Consider the following 17225-nt stretch of genomic DNA (forward strand, 5'->3'; position numbering starts at 1 on the left):
CAGCAACGGTGTGGGGCAGGGCTGGGTCCCCGGGCCAGGCCACTTGGGTCAGCAGCTCAGGCTCACCTGTTACAAAAGTGGCCGGCCTTGGAAAAGCTCACAGTACTGGAGAAACACACACACACACACACACACACGCACACGCACACGCACACACACACTATCACCATGAAAGTAAAGGCCAGAGAAGAAATGGAATCCTACTGCCAAAGCCGGCCCGACGGCCACCTGGCTAATGGAAGCTTCATGTTTGGGAATCAGAGATAAAGCTTCTAACGGTAGTCGGTAAGGAAGATGCTGACGAGACACCTAACCAGGTAAGGCTGCCCCGCTGCCATCTACCAAGGGGGCCTAGAATTCTCTGACAAACCTTGAGCGATCCAGACCTGAGTTCCCACATCCCTCTGGAAAGAGGACGTTCCTGGAAACCTTGCACGGCAGATGCCAGTTTGAGAAGAGCATGAAACGAAGCTGTGACTCTCGTCACGGCGGCTCATTCTCCTTGTCTATAAAACGGGGCGCCGGACCGGCCGTCGTCCGACTTTCCAGTCCTTTACACACACGGTGGGTGGTCTGTGGACACTTCTGCTGCCCTCCCGAGCCCCTGGGAGACACTGAGGCACTTGAGTCCCCACACTCTGCCAGCCCCGAGGCTGTCAACCACCACAAACGACCAGACTTTGGCACGACGTGAGCTCATCTCCGGCCAGGTCAACGCAGCATTCTGCACTGTTCCTTCCCGCCCATCTGCCCTTCCAAGTGTTCCCATGGCACCGCAAAATTCCACCCTGGGGCCACGAACTTCTGTCCCGGGGACACGGAGCTGACGCTCCCGGCTCCTGAGCTCCCCCGTGTATTTGAATCCACGTGCTGGCCCGATGGCGGGCCCGTGGCGCCCTCGCTCTCTGTGCCGGCTCCGCACTAAGCCTTCTTGTCTCTCCAAGTCTCTCTGGCCCTGTGCTCCCCAGGAAGTCCTCCCACATCAACCTCAGCTAGCCCTCCCGTTGGTGAATCCCTCCCAAATCTCCTGAGCGTTCGACACACGTTTTTAAGCAGGGATCTGATCTTCGGGCTCACAAAGTCCATTCTCACCAGTAGGGCGCCCCGCCCCCTCCCAGGGGCCCTGAGAGTCTCCTGTCCCTGCCCCAACAGCAGTGTGCTCACGCGCGTGGAGAGGACTCACAAAAGCGTAGGATTTGTTCTGCTTGCCTGTGTTTGTCGTGCCCCTTCTGAGGCTAAAAGCACAGCGCGCCCGGGAGGAGCTGAAACCACCGAGGTCTGAGGAGCACCGTCCCTCCCACAGCCCACGAGCACCGCGGCCGGCTCGGTGATGACCACCTAAGCCCAAGAGTAGCAGCCTCTCCATCCGCCCTCCCTCCCCACCTCATCTCACCCATTGCAGCCCCATCCACGCGGCCGCCAGGCCAGCTCCCTCTGCTCCTGTAATTCCCAGGCCACCTCGCCCTTTCCATCACCCAGGGGGATCCCCCCATCCACCCCCCACTCTCCCGTCAGGAGGACCGCAAAGCCTCCGGTCTTCCAATCCCCCAAGAGACCCCGCACACCAGTGCCGAGCGGTCCTTCTCGAATGCTTTCTCGGCATCCCCTAGCACTGGGTCAGAGCGCAGCGCGTGGTCAGTATGGACCACGTGGGCGCATCTGCTGAGTGGATCGTAGCCCTTCCTCCTCTTAGACGCCACGGCTCCTCCGTTGCCCTGAGGATGTGGTCATCCGTGTGGCTTCAGAAGCTGTCGGTAACCTGGCAGCTGTCCCCCCGACCAGTCCTCGGCCCGGACCCTATGTGTCTCAGCCACCCCGGACTCTTAACTTCGAGCACCACTCTCTGCTTCCAGGCTGTGTTCATACAGCTCCTTCTGCCCCTTACATCCGCCCTCGCCTCCCCTGTCACTGTCCTGTCATCCCTCACCCCCCAGGGGTCCCTTCTCTCCGGCAGCTTTGCCGACCTCCGTAGAAGGGCCCTCCCCCGCCCTTGCTCCCACAGGGGTCCCCGCCAGCCTTCGCCGAGCCAGGCCCACGGCCGCGGTGGTTAGGTCGAGGTCCACAGTCTGTATCTGCCGGCCTTTCTAGAACGTGCATGCGTCTCGATCCCCGGCGTGTCTTTCCCCCCCATGCCACACCAGGACACGACCACACCCGAGGGCCCCTCTTAGCTGAGGCTCAGCCTGGGTCTCCGTGTGCCAGCCGAGCGTGCTGCCGCGGCTGGTTCCAGGCCCAGGACAACCTCGCCTTCAAAAATTGCCTTGTTGGGGCGCCCGGGAGGCTCAGTCGGTTGAGCGTCCGACACTTGATTTCGGCTCGGGTCATGATCCCTGGGTCCTGGGATCAGGCCCCGAGTCGGGTGCTGCGTTGAGATTAGAGCCTGCTTGGGATTATCTCTGTACCCCCCCCCTCGCCCTTCCCCTGCTCTCTCACTCTCTCGCTCTCTCTCTCTCTAAAAATAAATAAATAATAAACTAATAAAAAAAACTTTGAACTGCTTTGTTTGTGTGCGTGGAAAGCCAGTGTTCTCCGGTTATCTCAGGATCGTTTCCGTCTCACTGGAGAGTCACTGCTCTCACACGGAGAGGCCGGAGAGCGCTGGGGTGGCCCACGCGCCAGCCAAACGGCCCTGCCCTTTGAACCACTTCTGTTCCAGCGCAGCCTCGCACGCCGGGCCCAGGTGTGCCAAAGCTCTGCGCTAACAACACGATGCTTTTGTAAAGTCACAGAAAGCCAAGGAAGCCCGGCTCCCACCCGGGGCCCCCGCCGGGCGTGGCCGGACCCTCTGATTCAGGCGAGTGGGACGGGGCCGCCTCGTGGGAGACTCTTCTCGCCCATCTGTGTGTCCTCACGTCGTCTCCGGATGCATCTGCCGTGGTGGCACCAAGGGAGGAGACGGCCGTAAATCATCTGCCCCCACGGTCCCTAGGAAAATATTAAAAGCGCTCAGCATAGGTGTGGTTTTGGCTCGAGGGCAGGAGGGCCAGCCCGAGGTCCCGCAGCCCTGGGAGCAGGAGTCTCACAGCGCTGTACCGGTGGCATCCCCGAAGGCTCCCCCCTCCATAAATCGCCCCGGGCCCTGGCGTCCTGACCGGGAGTTTCCCGCTCCCGCTCACCCCAGGGCGAGGGGGTGCTGTCGGCCGCTCCCATCGACGCCACGGGCTCGGGCCTCGGCTTAACCTTGCCTGACCCCGCAGAGGCCCCCACGCTCAGCGTCCCACACACCACACGCAGCCACAGGATTACACAACACCATCCCGAAGCTGCAGGGAACACCCTGTACAGGCGAGGCCCAGCCCCTCGGCCTGCAGAAGACAAATAGGAAGGAGGAAGGGACCCGGGCGCTGCAACGGGCAGATCCCATCGCAGCCCGACCTCGGTCACTCGTCACCCGTCACTCGAGGACCGGCCGCCTCCCTCAGCCCCAGCGGCCGCCTCCGCAGAATGGGCACGAGCGGCCCACGGGGTGCGGCGCAGGCTCCGTGTACCCCGAGACCCCCAGGCCTCATCAGACCCCGTCAGGAGGCGGCGGTTGGCGGGACGAGACGAGAAGGATGAGGGCTCGCGGCGTGGATTTCGCTGGGTTCCCGCTTGGGATAAGCAGCCGGCAGAGAACGGGCTGTTATAATCTTTCCTTTCATGTCCGGCCAGGAATACGGCTCCTCGGAGCAGAGGGCTGCGTCCAGGCTCCTCAGCAGGGCTCGGGGGCCAGCTGTCCCAGAATGACTCTGGCCTTGGCTGGCGAAAGTCCCTGCCAGGAGAAATGGTGAAAGTGGCATATAAACAAGGAGACTTCCCGCAAACACAGGCCTGAGCTACCAGATCCTCGAGTTGTTCTGCCTGCGTCCCTGGCCTCTGAAGCCGCCGGGAGGGAAGGCCGGGACCTGGGGGCCTGTTCCTACAGCACCCTCCTCACGGAGGCCACAGGGGACAGGCGGGACGGAGCCGCCCCCTGTGACACGCCCTGCAAGCCACGTGTCTCTCTGTAAGACGGGGACTCCCCCGACGGCACCTATCTCTTAGGTCCCAGCCCTATTCCCGCCCAGACAGCCAAGGACAATGGAAGGGCAGAGGAATTCTGGAGCCAGAACGGCCGGCCTGTGACCCCCAGCGCTGGCCTGGTCGCTGGGGGACACGGGGCACACACAGTTGTCTCAGGTAGCAGGGAGCACGGGGAGTGAATTAAAGAGCAGATCCCGGGGGCGCCTGGGTGGCTCAGTCGGTTGAGCAACCGACTTCAGCTCAGGTCATGATCTCACACTCCGTGAGTTCGAGCCCCGCGTCGGGCTCTGTGCTGACAGCTCGGAGCCTGGAGCCTGCTTCCGATTCTGCGTCTCCCTCTCTCTCTGCCCCTCCCCCGCTCATGCCCTCTCTCTGTCTCAAAAATAAATAAAAACATTAAAAAAAGAAAAAAGAGCAGATCCCGTATGATCCCCTATGTGAGAGTTTCCTGGAGGAGTCAGACTCGGAGAGACAGGGACAGAGGCCTCCAGGGGCTGGGGCGGGGGGGAGGGGGGTGGGCAGGGTGGATGGGGACAGTTTCAGTGTGGGGAGATGGAAAGTTCTGGAGGTGGGCGGTGCTGACGGCCGCACAAAGGCGGGAACGTGCTTTGAGCCCCTGAACCGTGCACTGAAAAACGGTTAGGATGTCGAATTTTATGTCACGGGTATTTTACCACAACGAAACGATTTTCTGAAAACACGTTCATGGGCAGTGCCACCCCGGGGGCCCAGCGGCGCGGGCGTGCTGAGACGCCCTTCCAAGGGGGAGGGGAAGCTGGCACACCTGACCTCCTACAACACCGTGTGCGCTTCCTCGGAGTTTGGAGAAAACAGTCCCCGCGTGGGTCACTCCAACCCGTTCACCAGGTCACCCAAAAAGCGGGTCACCCAAAAACGAGAGGGGGATGGGCAGTTAGTGTCCCACGTGGACGCAAGGTCTCAGTTTGGGAAGTTGGGCACGTCCTGGGGACGGACGGCAGTGCTGTTACTCACGACCACTAAACCGGGCATTTAGAAATAGTTACAACGGGGCGCCTGGGGGGGCTCGGTCGGTTGGGCGTCCGACTCTTGGTTTCGGCTCGGGTCGTGATCTCCCGGTGAGTGGATTCGAGCCCCACGTCAGGCTCTGTGTTGACAGTGTGGAGCCTGCTTGGGATTCTCTCTCTCTGTGCCCCCACTGCCCGCCCCGTCTCAAAATAAATACATAAACTTAAAAAGGAGAAATAGTTAAGAAAGGATGGAATGTATAATTTTGAGCATACACACAAATACGACAGTGCCCACATAATCCAGCTCATGATGTATTATAAACTGGGTAGGAGTCGCATAAACCTGCCTAAAGTTATAAAAGCAACAAAAACAATAATGAGCAAAGATGGGAGCGGGCGGGCGTCAGCAGACGAGTCAGCAGAGCAGAGCAACCCCTGAAATCGGTGTGTTGCCTCTAGAGCTCAGGGGCAACTCAGGCGAAGACCCAGAAACAGGAGGCAGCTGAGCTGAGCTGAGCCGGCGGGTGCTGGGGGCACTGGCTTTTCCTCCTCGTTCCTTCCTCAACTGTTTGGTCATCACCGGCTCACATATGGACGTTACCGTGTCGATAACTGGAAACAGCTGGGACCTGACCCTCCATGAATCCGGCTAAACCTCTCTCAAATGTAGATTTAAAATCTTGGTGGCGTTGAAGACCCTTCCGGGCGCTCCCAGCCTGGGCTTTTCCTGCGTCTGAGTGTTCGTACGATCCCGACCTGCGCGGCACGTGGGCAGCACAAGTGGTTCCTTATCCACCCGGGCGCCTCGTGTGGCCATGATGCGTGTCCTCCCTGCCGCCGTCCGCACCATCCCCTCCGCGGGGCCAGCTGACGGCAGAGGGACGGACGCAGGAGGACGCTCCCGCACCTGCAGGGAAGAGGCAGAGTGGAAGTGATGGCCAGAGGCAGGCGTGGAGGGGCGAGGGGAGAGAGGAGGGTCCCGGGAGCTGGCCGAAAGAGAGGCCGGCCGCTTGAATGCTCCGAGGACACCCCCTGTCCGGCCGCTCCTCCCTCCTCCACCCCCTCCCCACCCCCCACCATCTCTTGCTCCCCCAACACACTCCTGGACCACGGGCAACGAATACCGACCGGCCACCGAGGGCGGTGGCTGCCACGGTGCTTTGGAAACTGAACACTGAACATCATCACCATTAGAAGGAAGGGGCTGTTCTGCTCCTGTGGGGCACAGGGGCGCGTGTTCACCTAGGGTCAGTGCCATGCTCTGCCCCGGGCATCGTGTATACCCCGGGCGGCTTTTCAGACGTTGCTCACGAGCGTCAGTTTCTGTGCCGGTCTCCGTGGGGCAGTTTACTTTCCGCTTGTGGCTGGATGCTTCCAGCAGCGGCTCTGAACTCTTGGGTTCCAGGGCAGACGCCCAGGCACAGTACTGGGCACCGAGAGGCACAGACTCCCTGGGAACCCTGGACGTGAGGAGCAGACACAGGGGCCCACGGGCTCGACCGGGCACAGAGAGGGAAGTGCCGACAACCCCCACGCGGCAATACACACAGGAACGAGGACCGAGGACCAGGCGGGCAGGACTCCAGAGTCCACTGTGGCCGCCTCTTTGAGAACACGCTGTTGGTGTTTAATTTCCCTTTCCCGTCTCCCTGAGCCAAATGACTTGCGCCGCGGGAATGAATGGGACGCGGACACGGGTGGCCCTTCAGAAGACACGTTCGTCAGTGAAGAGTCCATCCCAAGTTGGCAAATTACGTCTTCCTGGTGACTTAACCTAACGACCAAAACCTCACAAATCAAACTTCTCCAAAAAATACAACTTAACAAGCTACAACCCAAGGACCGAATCCAACCAGATGTCTGGTCTTGTAAATAAAGTTTTATTGACACGCGGCCACATCCATTTCTTGGCATATTGTCTCCGGCGGCTTTCACACTGCGTTGGTACAGTTGGCATGTTGACTGTGACAGTGCCTTGGTCTGAAGGGTTGTGTCCCCCGACCATTCGTGTGTTGAAATCCTACCCACCCCCCAGAGTGATGGTGTTTGGATGTGGGCCCTTGGGAAGCGATTAGGACATGAGGGCAGAGCCCTCATGATTGGGATTACTGCCGTTATAAAAAGAGAGCCCAGAAGGTTCCTTTACCCCTGCTGCCAGGGGAGGCCACAGCGAAAAGATGGCCATCGATGAACCAGAAAGTGGGCTCTCATCAGACATCAAATCTGCCAGGATCTTGACCTCAGATTTCCAGCCTCCGCAACTGGGAGCAAATTCTCCTGTTCGTAAGTCTGGCTAAGACAGACCCCCAGAGCCAAAGACACTTACCGACCATCTGGGCCTTACAGAGAAAGGGTGCTGGCCCTGTTCCACGGACTCTGCCCCCCAACACCGCGTGACCCCTCTGTGTCCTGACTCAGCACGGCACCCAGAGCGGGAGGTCCTCACCGGATGCTTGTCCACCTGGTGTAGACGCCTGCCGCAAACGTGCACCAAACCCTTCGACACCACTCACTTAGACCCGCGTGTGACCCTGGCATATCCCCACGTGACTTCTCAGGGTGGAGCTCGCCCAGAGGAGGGGGTAAGGCCCACAAGCTTTCCTCCCGGAGCACCCCTTGGGAGAAAATCATGCCACCTTATGTGCACGCAAAACAGGATTCTGAAAACGTATTTCCAGTTCGCTACAAGTAGAGGGGAAAGCTATGATTCGGGAATGATTCTGGGATTAGCCAGAACCGAAAGGGTAAAGCGGACGCCTGAAAACGGACTAGCCACTTCTACCCGCTGAGTCACGGCAGCAGCAAGGTCACTGGCGTGGCCAAGATAAGTGGGCAAGATGTTCCAGAGATGGCTGACCTCCCTTCTCCTCCCTGTTCCACCTCAGAAGCACATGGGGAACAGTCCCCGCTGCTCAGGAGCTCAGCCACACTGCCCTGAATTGGGGGGTCTCACTGATCCCTGAGCCCCCGCTGCCTGGTTAATTTTTCTTGCCTTTAAATCTTTGCATTGATGGTTGGTTTCTGGGTTCCTTCAACCTACTTACCATTGGTCTAAGGTAACAGAGGCTAAGCCAGATCTGCAGTTCAGTTAGTGGTTCGTGCCGCCCTGTTCCATCAGTGAGTGGCTCTGGCTTTGCGTGCCCAGCCTGCGTGGGCGGTGGGAGGGACCAGGGCTCTAATGTCCGTGTCCCCCCGGCCCTACTATACCCGGAGACCCCCTCCTTCTCCTCAGCCCCTGCAGCTCCGTATCTCATTCTTCAATCACCCGTGCAGCAAACATCTGTGAGCCCTTCGCATGGGTGTGGAAAAGCCCAGCCCCCACCCCATTCCTGCCTCGAAGGAACCGTCAGCCTAACGGGGAGATAAGAACCCGGGGGGAGAAACCAAAATGACCTTAGCGGCCAAGACCGCACGGCTGGTGCTCACTAAGTAGTCGGTCAATAAATAAGCAAGTAAAAGGCACACTTCCACTGTCGGTGGGAAGGTAAATCGGTGCAGCCGCTGTGGAAAATACTACGGAGGCTCCTTAAAAAATTAAAAATCGAAAAACCATAGGATCCAGGGGTTGCACAACTGGGTTTTTACCCAAAGAAAACAAAAACACTAATATGAAAAGTTATAAGCCCCCCTGTGCTTACCGCGGCATTATTTACGACAGCCAGGATACGGAAGCAGCCCCGGTGTCCCCTGATGGATGAAGGGACAAAAATGCTGCGGCATATCCATAAAATGGGGTATCACTCAGCCATAAAAAAAGATGAGATCTTGCCATTTGTGACGATATGGACGGACCTAGAGGGTACTGTGCTGAGGGAAAGACGTCAGACAAATATTGCATGATTTCACTCACGTGTGGCGTCTACAAAACGAAACAAATGAATAAGCAAAGCAGAAACAGAGAACAAACCGATGGTTGCCGGGGAGAGGATGGGGGGATGGGCAAAACGGGTGAAGGGGGACAGGAAGGTACAGGCCCCCAGGTGTGGAATGACTAAGTAGCAGGAATAATCCTGGGGGATTTTCTGAGGAAAGAAATTAATACTGAGAATTGCCACAAAGCTCCCGCGATGGCTGGTGCGCATGGGCAGCCTGGCGAAAGTGAAGTGAAAACCTCTAGAAGTCTCTGCGTGTTACAGAGGCGGCTCGGCCGAGGGAAAAAAGCGCTTGCCATTTTCCAGGGCATGAGGGTACCAGATTTAGCACGTAAAAATGTGCTGGGGCTCCTGGGTGCCACAGTCGGTCAGGTGTCCCACTCTTGATTTTGGCTCAGGTCACGATCTTGCAGCTGTGGGATCCAGCCCCACATCAGACTCTGCACTGGAGCCTGCTTAGGACTCTCTCTGCCTCTCCCTCTGCCCCCTCCGCCGCTCACATTCGCTCTCTCTCTTTCTCTTAAAAAAAAAAAGTGCCAAAAATGTCCTGTTTGGGATATACTTATCCTAAACAATTATTGGTTGTTTATCTGAAATTCAAATGTAACCGGGCATCTTGTATTTTTCCTGGCACCCCTACCTGGGCCCCATGCTGAGTGGGAACAGCAATGTGATGCCCGTGGGAGGGAGAACGCACCCTCAGCTGGGCTGACTGGGCTCTGGGACAGAACACTCAGCTGTCACAGCTGTGGCCCCCAGGGCCAGCGGTCCTCAGCCTAGCGAGGCTACCTGCTCCCTCCCACAGAGCACAGGCAGCCCGACTGCCCGCCACATGCAGCCTCCGAAGTACGGCTCAGAAAAGAGAAAGACAAGGTTGCCCCAGGTAAGATGGGGAAAACGACGTTTTCGCATAGAACACGTCACACAAATAGAGAGACTGGACTGGGCTGCCCCATCACACATGGTAAAAAGAATGAAAGAATGGGGGTGCCTGGGTGGCTCAGTAGGTTGAGCGTCTGACTTCAAGTCAGGTCACGATCTCACGGTTTGTGGGTTCGAGCCCCGCGTCGGGCTCTGGGCTGACAGCTCGGAGCCTGGAGCCTGCTTCCGATTCTGTGTCCCCCTCTCTCTCTGCCCCTCCCCTGATTTGCTCTCTGTCTCTCTTTCTCAAAAATAAATACACATTAAAAAAAAACTTTTTAAAAGAAGGAAAGAATGGCCTGGAAGGGAAGCCCATGCTCCGGGGCTCCTCAGGACTGGGAGAGGGTTTGCTAGGTCAGCACCAGAGACTGACACCTCCCCCTGCCCTTCTCCTCGTCAGGTGTCAGTCCCACGTACACCTTTGGCATTGCTGTCTGGTCGAGAAGAGCCCAAGCCGACAACAAAAGCAGGTGGACAAAGGACAGACCAGGGTGCCGACCACTCGCCCGTCTCGCGTGACAGGGAGCAGAGATCGGCTACAAACCTTAAAATCTAACGACTCGTCTGCGTACTGGTTTGTAAGGTCGTTTTCCTTGGCCTCTGTCAGGTCTTTAAAGATGTCTATTGTGGTGAGGGGATTAGTCCCAAGTTCAGCATTTACTCCTCTTCTGTTTTTAAACTCAAATAAAACTTCAATTTCGTATTTTTAATCCCATAAAATATGACGCTACTTTTGTAGAAATAATTTCGTCTTGTCTATCTCTCTATTCTTCGTTTTTATTTATCACTAGAGAGGAGTCTGGCAGAACGTTCACCAAATGTTAACCCTATTTGTTTCTGGGCAGTGGGCAGTTTGTTGGCTTTCTGTTTGCACATCTCTGTATTGCTTCAGTTTTTATAATGGCATGTAAAACGTTTATACAAGAGATAAAGCCATTTCTTTAAAATAATAATAATTATAATGACACTTAGCGTAGCTCAGATTTCTAAGCACTTTATATGTATAAGTCCTTTATAAGTCATAAGAAGGTGAATTATTTTTATTGTTATTCCTATTATATCTATTTTATTTTTTTTAATGTTTATTTTTGACAGAGAGAGAGACAGAGCATGAGTGGGGAAGGGGCAGAGAGAGAGAGAGGGAGACACAGAATCGGAAACAGGCTCCAGGCTCCGAGCTGTCAGCACAGAACCCGACGCGGGGCTTGAACTCACGGACCGCGAGATCATGACCTGAGCCGAAGTCAGATGCTCAACCGACTGAGCCACCCAGGCGCCCCTGTATCTCTTTTACAATAAAGAAAATGAGACGATTATTTACATGGGGTCTCAAAAGAATCTACATAAATATCACTAGGCTAATAACTTTAGCAAGGGGCTGGCTGTACACTTTTGTGCACTATCAGCAAATACTTGGGAGTCCATTAGTAAAAAGCCAGACGACCTTCATAATGGCGACCAAAATCAAAGGTATCCTGAAATGAATTTAATCGGAAATGGGTATAGTCTGTACGCTTTAAGCTCCATTGAACTCTAGAGGTATTGAACTCTATTAAAAATGTATCAAAGACTGCTTAAGTAAATGGAGAGATAGCACATGTTCATGGATAGGAACAGTCAATATCACAGAGATGTCCGTCTCTCCTGAAAGGAGGGCTCCGGTTCAAATGCCCAAATTAAAAAAAAAAAAAATTCTTTTAATTGTAACTGGGTTTTTCATGGAATTGAAAACTGATTATAAAATATTTATATTTGTATTTATATTATATATCGAGAATATTTCAGGCACTTTTAGAGAAGAGTTAAGTTAGAAACTTGTCCTGATGTGAAGGCTTCTTCATAAAGTTAGGGCAGATAAGATAGTGTGATACTGCTCTGGAGATGGGCAAGAGGGCCACCAAAACAGAACAGAACAGAGGGCCTCAAAATAAAGCCACCCATATGTGACACTTTAACGTATGGCAGAGGTTGCACAGAAGGTCAGTGAAGACAGAAGGGACCATTTAGCAAATGGTTCCAGTATTAACAGCTACTCATATGGGGGAAAACAAGAATTAGATCTCTGCCTCAAACCATTAACAAAATCACTTCTAAATGAATTAAAGTCTTAAATGTGGAAAACAAAGCAAGAACTGTTAGAAGAAAATATAAGACAATACATTTTTATCTTGGTATACGACACACAAAAAAAGTGTGAAACATAACATACAAGATTAATCCATTTTATTTCAATTAATAACATTCATCAAAAGCCGCCGGAAAACAGTGAAAAGAAAAACCACTGGGATATAATGTCTGAAACACATGTAAAAAATAAATGATTAGCACCCAAAATATATAAGGAACTCCAAATCAAAAGGGAAGAAATCAAATTTTAAAAATTAATAAAGTACATAAATAGGCGTTCTACAGAATACATGTGTATTGGGATGAATGTGTATACATAGGTATGGGGACTCGTTTCCCCAGTAACCAGAAAAATGTAAATTAAGGTCATCAATAAGCTATTACTTTACAGTTTACTGGCAAAAATTAAGTCTGGCTACACCAAGTGTTGGAGAGTATACAGATAAACAGAGTGTGAATAGACACAAACACTTTGGAAAACGAAGTGACATTCTTTGTGAAGTTGAACGTTCACGCATTTAATGGCCCAACAATCCCCACCCCTCGGTATATCCATGAGAGAACCTAACCCAAACATCCCATACAGTGGAACAGTATGTAGCCACGGAGACAAATAAACTATAGCCACATGTAGCAATATAACATTTTTATTGAGTCCAAAAGCAAATAAAATTAAACAATATATGGTTAGGCAGAAATACATGAGTGAGGGGGTTTTTTTAAGTGTATTTCTTTATTTTGAGAGAGAGAGGGAGAGGCAGGGAGGGGCAGGGAGAGAGAGAATCCCAACCCCAGGGAGAATCACTGACCCAGGGCTCGAACTCACAAACCGTGAGATCATGACCTGAGCCGAAACCAAGAGTCCGACACTTAACTGACAGAGCCACCCAGGCGCCCCTGAGTGAGATTTTCTTTCTTTCTTTTCTTTTTTTAAAGTAAGAGTATAAGGAACTGATTTAGGGTGGTGGTTATCTCTGAGGGAGGCAGGGAGGAAAATAGGTGGATGCAAATTACGGGGTCATGGGTGGTTGGTCACTACACTTTAGACCTAAATATATGTTCTATATAGTCTTTCGTAGGATTTCTGTATTTTAAGGGATGATAAGGAAAAAAGTAATGAGCAACGTGGATGGAACTGGAGGGTATTATGCTGAGTGAAATAAGTCAGGCAGAGAAAGACAGATACCGTATGTTTTCACTCATATGTGGATCCTGAGAAACTTAACAGAAGACCATGGGGGGGGGGGAGTTACGGAGAGCGAGGGAGGCAAACCATAAGAGACTCTTAAAATACAGACTGAGGGTTGATGGGGAGTGGGGGAGAGGGGAAATTGGGGGATGGGCATGGAGGAGGGCACCTGTTGGGATGAGCACTGGGTGTTGCAATTTGACAATAAATTATATTTAATATTAAAAAAAAAAGAAAAGAAAAAAGTAATGAAAAAGAAACCAAGGCACAGAGAGTTTACATAAGGGTTCAAGGTCACGGACAGAAGAGGGGGCAGAGCAGGGATTCAAAGGTTTCCGGCTGCCGCACCCCCCTCCACACCATTCCATACACTTAGCGAGCTTCTCAAAGGAGAAAGGGCCGTTTGGTGGAAAGAAAGGGGAAATTATATGGCTGACAAGCATCTTCTCATTTAATAACAACAGGCCAAACTAGCAGAGCTGAAGAGGAAAGTGAACAGAGAAAATAAAAGCGCGAGGTGCCCTAAGACGTCCCAGGGCCCGTGATGCCTAGAAAGTGCAAAACGCGAGTCACTAGCCCGTTAGCTTTGTAGGGAGAGTCGCGATTTCTCTAAATATTTAGTCACCAACTCCTGAAGAGTCCCTTCAGAAGAACACCGAGCCCTGGCAGCAGGAAACAAGACGACACGCCCGGACCGCCAGGATCCCCGGCGGGGTCCAGCAGGGATTTTGGAAAGCCTGGGTCAGACACTGTGCAGGTCTACACGCCCACAAAGCCTTCGTTCCATGTAAGCCCCGTATCTAGGGCTGGAATTCTGTATCCACAGCGCTCGGTTCCTTCATTTGAAAAGCACTTTTCTTTTCCTTGCAAAATCTGATTATCCAAGTAACATATGTTTCCACAGAAAATATGAAAAACACAGATAAGCACAAAGAAGAAAGAGAGAGCACGCACCGTTCCCACTCATAAAAATCACAGCTGTATCAATTGGTGCCTCTCTCTCTGATCCTTTTTTCTACGAACATGTAAGCCCGCATTGATGTGTGTGTTTGTACTTAAGATTTTTCTACTTAACTGAGATTTTATTGTATATACAGTCCCTAAGTACTTTTGACTGACTAAAGAAACCACTGATCCTCCCTCTCATTTCAAAGAGAGTGCTTTTTGCTTTTCTCTTCTGAGCCTCTGACCACAACAGCTATCCCCTGGCTTGCACTTGAGTGCTGTTGGCTCCGTGAAGGCCTTTGTGACGGTCCCCGTTTCTTTAATTTATCGCAGTGCTTCAGATGAGAGACCGTCCTCAGTCAAGTACGAACCAGATGAGCTCCCCCAGGACACTGTCACTGGCACCGGCAGGGGAGAATTACAACGACAGAATCGGCAATTTGCACGTGTAGAGTCGGTTGAGCTCCATGACCCTCTTCCCTGTAGAAACATAAGCATGATGTGGAAAGGGGAAGGCAAGGAGGTACAGATATCAATCGACTGTCCTCTTGAGTTGGGCTGCCAGAAATTAAACCCCAGGCTTGAAATTCTGTACACCCACGTCTCCTCGCCAATAAATAGACGATAGTAAAAGCACCTGACTCATGTGGTTTTGCGATGACAATGGAAAGGACTTGACACGCACAAATCACTTAACACCGCTCCTGGCCCGTAATGAGTACTGAATAAATGTTACCATGATTAGTGCCATGGTCGTGATGGTGGCAATGCTGTTGCTGCTGCTGCTGCTGCTGATGATGATGATGATGATGACGACAATGATGACACAAGAAATTTCTGTGACACACTGGGGATGAAAGGGATCGATCATGTACAATACAATGGACTCCTTCCAAGTCTCCCAATGAGTCTGGACAAAGGCATACACTCAAGTAACTGGGTGCAGAATAATTCTATCACCCTGATAAGTTTCCTGAGACCCGCTTTCAGCCAACTGGTCTTCTCTCCTGGCAATGACAGCTTCAGGCAGCAAGTGTATTTACATTTATCGTTCTACATTAGATCTTTTACAGAGATTCACGCAAGGAATCCCATGTTCTCCTCGCTGCTGGCTTATTAGCTACATGTCTTTGCTCTTTGATTTTAATGGTTGTTTTAGGGTCTGTGGTATACACCTTTCTCATGTCATATTATCACCTTCAAGAGGTAGCTTCTTCACACAGAAGAACATCACTTCCATTTCTCCCAACGGAATCTTGACACTTCCTACATTTAACTTACACACACGTCACAATCCCCAAAAAGCATTGGGACAATTTTGGTTCAGACGGCCAGCTCTCTTCCAAAGCGGTGGAAATAATGAGAAGATGCCCTCTGTGTTTACCCACGTAGTGTGCATTTCTGACGCTCTTCATCCCCTTGTGCGGACCCCTATTTCATCTGGTATCATTTTCCACTTGCTGAAAGGACTTTCTGGCCCATTTCCTGCTGACGATACATTCTTTTGGATTTTGTATGTCTGGAATCTCCTTCACGTTTGAAAAATATTTTCTCTAGGTAGAGAGCACTGGGTTGAGACCATCGTCTTTCTGTGTAGAATGTGTCTTTCTTCTCCAGTTTCGTGTAACACTTTACTGGTTTGACTAACTTGATGACGACATACTCTGATACGGTTCTCATCATTTTTTCTTGTCTTTAAGGCTCATTGAGCTTCCTAGATCTATACGTTAGTAGTGTCACAGAATTTGGAAATTTGGGGGCCACTATGTCTGGGTATGGCCTTCCTGTCCCCTCCCCCGCCTTCATTTTCAGGGTTTTCCGTTGCACTTCTGTTAGGCCATGTGAAGTTTTCCCACAGATTACTGAGAGGCTCTGTTCTTCTTTTTTTTTTTTTAATTCTTTTGTCTCTGTGTACTTCTTTTGGGATAGTTTCTATTGTTATGACTTCATGTCTTCAAGTTCCCTAATCTTTTCTTCTGCAATGTCTAATCTCCTGTTCATCGAACCCAGCATATTTTTCATCTCACATGGTGCAATATCCATCTCTATACATTTAATTTGGGTCATTTTTATATCTTCCGTGTCTCTACTTGACTTTTTAACATACAGAATAGTTATATTAACCACGTCAGTGTCTTTGCTAAATATGGCCTCTGTGCTAGTTCTAGGTCAACTGTCATTGATTGATTATTCTCCTCATTTGGGGTCATATATCCCCCCTTCTTTACATGTGTGGTAATTCGTGGTTATATACCAAACATTGTGACTTTTACTTTGTGGGGTGCTGGATTTCTGGTAATTCTGTAAATAGTTGGGGAGGGGGGGCTTTCTTGGCATAACCGAAGGACAACAGTAAGTTACTTGGAAAAAGCTGATTTTTCAGGCATGATTTTCTACGAGTTATTAGGTGGGTCTAGAACACCGCTCAATCTAATTACTCCCCACTAGTGTGGCAAGACCCTCCTGAGAATTCCACCAATGTCTGTGAGTTATGAGTTTGGCCAGGCTCTCAGGAGTGAACAGGCACGATTTCTGATCCTGTGCCTGTTGGATGGATCGTCCCCCGACTCCAGGCAATTCCTCATATGTGTTGACTGTGCTGTACAGAATAGCCCAGGAGGTACTTCTGCGGTTCTCTGGACTCATCTCCGTATAGCTCTCTTCTCCCCACTCTTCCACACTTCTAACCTCAGCCATGTTGGTCCCCCTGGACTCTCAGCTCCGTGGCCTCAACGTGGCAAGCCAGCCAGGCTCCATCAGGGTTTCCCTTCCTTGTGCAGCCCAGAGATTTGTCAAAGCATAAGTAAGCCGGAGCAAGCCTAGGGTTCACTCCGTCATTTCCCATTTTCAGGGAACCAAGCCCTCTGTTGCTTAGTACCCAGTGTCTTGAAGACTGTTATTTCACGTCTCCTGTCTCAGAGATGGTTTTTATTTGGCAGTGTTATGGCTGCTTCAGGCATGTGGGTAAATCCAGCCCCCAGGACCCCATCTTAGATGGAAGCAGAACTGTCAAGAAAAAAAAAAATATGTGCGTCCCCTCTGGGGGTTAAAAGTATAACTTACATACAATAAAATAAGCCCATTCTAATTTTCCAAATAAGCTTCCCCAATATTAGTGGGATTTGCCTCCATATTATCTCATTCTTAATAAAGTACTTCATATATTCTAGGTACAGAGTT

The 17225-nt window shown here is 51.7% G+C and overlaps 2 long non-coding RNA genes across 4 annotated transcripts in view; both read right to left on the minus strand.

Moving 5' to 3' along the window:
* Nucleotides 1–2484: 2484 nt before the first annotated feature.
* The window catches only part of LOC109274565 (uncharacterized), an 84731-nt gene continuing 69990 nt past the window's right edge, over nucleotides 2485–17225 (minus strand). For 2 of the 3 annotated variants that reach the window (XR_008417349.1, XR_008417350.1), the window contains exons 3-4: nucleotides 3117–3751; nucleotides 2485–2925 (exon numbers count right to left, since the gene is read on the minus strand). This is a non-coding gene — a long non-coding RNA (uncharacterized LOC109274565). Of the gene's footprint in view, nucleotides 2926–3116; nucleotides 4028–17225 lie in introns of those variants that run through there. The other variant, XR_002083695.2, reaches the window with a different exon arrangement.
* Nucleotides 5230–17225, minus strand: part of LOC128773068 (uncharacterized) — a 68607-nt gene continuing 56611 nt past the window's right edge. Inside the window, exon 3 of the long non-coding RNA XR_008417351.1 lies at nucleotides 5230–5898. This is a non-coding gene — a long non-coding RNA (uncharacterized LOC128773068). The remainder of the gene's footprint in view (nucleotides 5899–17225) is intronic.

Source organism: Panthera pardus, unplaced genomic scaffold (assembly GCF_024362965.1).
Source record: "Panthera pardus isolate Hobbes unplaced genomic scaffold, ASM2436296v1 HiC_scaffold_24, whole genome shotgun sequence".
Classification (NCBI taxonomy): domain Eukaryota; kingdom Metazoa; phylum Chordata; class Mammalia; order Carnivora; family Felidae; genus Panthera; species Panthera pardus.